The following is a 5,052-nucleotide window of genomic DNA, read 5'->3' as shown; positions in this document are numbered from 1 at the left end:
TGAAGTGCTGAGTGCTATTGACAAGGGATTTCAGATCGGTTCCGTATTCCTGGATTTCCGGAAGGCTTTTGACACTGTATCACACAAGTGGCTCGTAGTAAAATTACGTGCTTATGGAATATCGTCTGAGTTATGTGACTGGATTTGCGATTTCCTGTCAGAGAAGTCACAGTTCGTAGTAATTGACGGAAAGTCATCGAGTAAAACAGAAGGGATTTCAGGCGTTCCCCGAGGTAGTGTTGTAGGCCCTTTGCTGTTCCTTATCTATATAAACGATTTGGGAGACAATATGAGCAGCCGTCTTCGGTTGTTTGCAGATGACGCTGTCGTTTATCGACTAATAGAGTCATCAGAAGATCAAAACAAACTGCAAAACGATTTAGAAAAAATATCTGAAAAATGGCGGTTGACCCTAAGTAACGAAAAGTGTGACGTCATCCACATGAGTGTTAAAAGGAACTCGTTAAACTTCGGTCACACAGTAAATCAGTCTAATCTCAAAGCTGTAAATTCAACTGAATACCTAGATATTACAATTACGAACAACTTAAATTGGAAAGAACACATAGAAAATGTTGTGGGGAAGGCTAACCAAAGGCTGCGTTTTATTGGCAGTATACTTAGAAAATGTAACAGACCTACAAGGAGACTGCCTACACTACGCTTGTCCGTCCTCTTTTAGAATACTGCTGCGCGGTGTGGGATCCTTACCCGATAGGATTGACGGAGTACATTGAAAAAGTTCAAAGAAAGGAAGCGCGTTTTGTATTATCGCGAAATATGGGAGAGAGTGTCACAGAAATTATACAGGATTTCCGCTGGCAATCATTAAAAGAAAGGCGTTTTTCGTTGCGACGGAATCTTCTCACGAAATTCCAATCACCAACTTTCTCCTCCGAATGCGAGAATATTTTGTTGACACCAACCTACATAGGACGGAACGACCGCCACGATAAAATAAGGGAAATCAGAGCTCGTACGGAAAGATATAGGTGTTCATTCTTTCCGCGCGCTATAGGAGTTTGGAATAATAGAGAATTGTGAAGGTGGTTCGATGAACCCTTTACCAGGCACTTAAATGTGATTTGCAGAGTATCCATGTAGATGTAGATGTAGAACCGTTTCCTGAGTGAACTTAAAGAATTGGCAGTTAGAATTCCTTTCTGTCTGTTTCTGTGCCATTCTCTCTGTGATGTATTCCCTTGCAGTTACTATGGCGCTATTGCATACTCTCAGAGAAGCAGTAGTCTACCTATAGTGCTGTAAATGTGGAAGTATTCGTAGCTGATACAATTTAAACAAAATTTGGGATGTCATTACAGTACACATATAGGCACACGCCGCAAAACGGTTAACAAAGACACTACTAAATATACACAAACTCGGAATTACGTAAAACTGAGAGCATGGCTTGCACAAAGATCAGGTCTGAATTGCATCCTGAAGCCGATTGACAAGCTTTGCGGGCAACAGGTATCTGTAGTACACTTTGATAAACTTTGGAATTGCTTGCGTGTTGTTAGTAGTATAATTATTTGCACTTGTTTTCTGATATAAACAGTTTATTCCATATTAGCGTAGTAGCAGCGAAGTTTCCGTGGCACTTACTCTTCCACTAGCGTTTAATATGCTCGAGGTGGCTTTTAATAACTAATATTTAAGAACTAAAAGTTCTTAGTTTTGTCCCTAAACATTGGTGTGTCCCTGGCGTTCAAAATCTCCGAGTAGGATTCGATTTCACAACTTTCTAGTCCCTCACCCTATTGCTGCGTCCATTATCGCTGTCGATGACCTGAACTTGGACGAACTCCTTACTTATCGTAATAAACTACTCCCAAACATACCAAGAAGGCCCAACGTTGCCGTCCGGCCGCCGTGTCATCCTCAGACCGTAGTCGTCACTGGATGCGGACATGGAGGGGCATGTGGTCAGCACACCGCTCTCCCGGCCGTATGTTAGTTTCCGAGATCAGAGCCGCTACTTCTCAATCAAGTAGCTCCTCACTTTGCCTCACAAGGGCTGAGTGCACCCCGCTTGCCAACAGCGCTCGGCAGACCGGATGATCACCCATCCAAATGCTAGCCCAGCCCGACAGCACTTAACTTCGGTGATCTGACGGGAGCCGGTGTTACCACTGCGGCAAGGCCGTTGGCACTTATAGCTATAGCATTTTACAAACCGAGTTATGCTGTTAACTGCAGCATCCCAATATAACGTTAAAATTGGCAAAAATAAATTGTGGTACAATTAAGGGGAATATCACAAAGAAATCAGTAGGCGAACCGAAATAATATAATACGGGGTTATTACAAATGATTGAAGCGATTTCACAGCTCTACAATAACTTTATTATTTGAGATATTTTCACAATGCTTTGCACACACATACAAAAACTCAAAAAGTATTTTTAGGCATTCACAAATGTTCGATATGTGCCCCTTTAGTGATTCGGCAGACATCAAGCCGATAATCAAGTTCCTCCCACACTCGGCGCAGCATGTCCCCATCAATGAGTTCGAAAGCATCGTTGATGCGAGCTCGCAGTTCTGGCACGTTTCTTGGTAGAGGAGGTTTAAACACTGAATCTTTCACATAACCCCACAGAAAGAAATCACATGGGGTTAAGTCGGGAGAGCGTGGAGACCATGACATGAATTGCTGATCATGATCTCCACCAGGACCGATCCATCGGTTTTCCAATCTCCTGTTTAAGAAATGCCGAACATCATGATGGAAGTGCGGTGGGGCACCATCCTGTTGAAAGATGAAGTCGGCGCTGTCGGTGTCCAGTTGTGGCATGAGCCAATTTTCCGCGGGCTACGCGTGAAACTTGCCCGCACGCGTTCAACCGTTTCTTCGCTCACTGCAGGCCGACCCGTTGATTTCCCCTTACAGAGGCATCCAGAAGCTTTAAACTGCGCATACCATCGCCGAATGGAGTTAGCAGTTGGTGGATCTTTGTTGAACTTGGTCCTGAAGTGTCGTTGCACTGTTATGACTGACTGTTGTGAGTGCATTTCAGGCACGACATACGCTTTCTCGGCTCCTGTCGCCATTTTGTCTCACTGCGCTCTCGAGCGCTCTGACGGCAGAAACCTGAAGTGCGGCTTCAGTCGAACAAAACTTTATGAGTTTTTCCACGTATCTGTAGTGTGTCGTGACCATATGTCAATGAATGGAGCTACAGTGAATTTATGAAATCGCTTCAATCATTTGTAATAGCCCTGTAGTAATATATGTTATACTTAAACTTCTTTTTCTAGAGTTGTTCACATGTTCCGAGAGGAAGACAGTATTGATATGACAGCTATGATCATTCAGCGTTAGTCATTTACTGCAGATGTCTACCCTCAGTTTTACAACCCTCTTCTAGCTGAGTCAGCCAAATAGTTCTGAATACTTCTAAGTGCTTTCGAACCATCTTGCTGAATCAGCAGCAAAAGGGTCTGCGCATGTGCAGTGATGCAGTTTCATATTTCATCGATTCAACAAGTCCAGACAAGTTGGGGCTTGAAAAATCCGTAGCCAGTGAGTTCAGATTTGGCATCGCCTATAAATATGTGTATCATATTACTCTGATTGCTGATGGTGAGACTTGTTGGAAAAAGTAAGACGCTTATCAATGAGTTCAGTCTTGCTTATGCCCAATCAACATGTTTGCCGCCGGCTGGTGTGGCCGAACGGTTCTAGGCGCTTCAGTCTGGAACCGCGCGACCGCTGCGGTTGCAGGTTCGAATCCTGCCTCGGGCATGGATGTGTATGATGTCCTTAGGTTAGTTAGGTTTAAGTTCCATCTGATGGCCGCAGATGTTAATTTCCATAGTGCTCAGTGCCATTTGAACACGTTTGCCACATCACGCCAAGCTGCGAGTTAAATGAAGTGGTCTCCATCACCTGTGTGCGACACACAATAAACCAAATTCCTTTTTTTTTTTACATTTTCACAGCGACACTAAAATTGCAGTAACATTTGTCTTGCAACACAATCTACTGTTCAATCAGTCAAGCTTTTAATTGTTCCACCATTCAACCAAGCTACTGTTCAGCTTTTCTACCCTTCAAATGTTAACCATTTTCAATGTGTGAAAAATGTAAACATATTAAACGTAAATAAAATATTGTACAATTTAAACTCTGAATATCCCTTGTTTTAGCTAGAGTGTAAATGTACATAGTCAACCAAGTGTGCTTCTTACTTCCTTTGTTCTGTAATCTTCCTCTATTTTATATGAAGAGTATTTTTTGTTTGAGGTTTTATCCTTCCCTTCTCTGTCTAATGTATGCAGTATACTTATATGGATATTGTGTCTTTTCTTTCGGACATGTCCGAAAGAACAGACACCATTGATGACCTGCAGCTGTCTAGAACGAAATTAGAATTATATATTAATAACTTCAGCTGCTGACGGGCGTTGATATATATCAACGGGGACAGGTGAAAACGTGTGTCCCGACCGGGACTCGAACCCGGGATCTCCTACTTACATGACAGACGCTCTACCCATATGAGCCATCGAGGGTACAGAGGATAGTGCGACTGCAGGGACAATCTCGCGCACGCCTTCCGCGAGACCCACATTCTCACATTATATGTCCACACACTACATTCGTAGTGTCCCTACCCAACATATTCATTACTTATGGAAGACATTCTTACCGAGTCTCGTAAGAGTTCGGATAATATGTGTGCATCCGCACAGAAGAAGAAGGTCATGGCCGGTATTGCCAGAACTATGTACTTACATGGATATGGTGTCTGTTCTTTCGGACATGTCCGAAAGAACAGACACCATTGATGACCTGCAGCCGTCTAGAACGAAATTAGAAGAACAGACACCATATCCATATAAGTATATAGTTCTGGCAATACCGGTCATGACCTTATTTTCTGTGCGGATGCACACATATTGCCCGAACTCTTACGGGACTTGGTAATAATGTCTTCCACATGTAATGAGTATGTTGGGTAGGGACACTACGAATGTAGTGTGTGGACATATAAGACGAGAATGTGGGTCTCGCGGGAGGCGTGCGCGAGATAGTCCCTGCAG

At 43.3% G+C, this 5,052-nt stretch overlaps 1 pseudogene; it reads right to left on the bottom strand.

Moving 5' to 3' along the window:
* Window positions 1-2,036: 2,036 nt before the first annotated feature.
* LOC126185854 (5S ribosomal RNA) lies at window positions 2,037-2,154 on the bottom strand (annotated as a pseudogene).
* Between the last annotated feature and the right edge of the window lie 2,898 nt (window positions 2,155-5,052).

Source organism: Schistocerca cancellata, chromosome 4 (assembly GCF_023864275.1).
Source record: "Schistocerca cancellata isolate TAMUIC-IGC-003103 chromosome 4, iqSchCanc2.1, whole genome shotgun sequence".
Taxonomy (NCBI): domain Eukaryota; kingdom Metazoa; phylum Arthropoda; class Insecta; order Orthoptera; family Acrididae; genus Schistocerca; species Schistocerca cancellata.
This window is presented reverse-complemented; position numbering and strand designations above follow the sequence as displayed.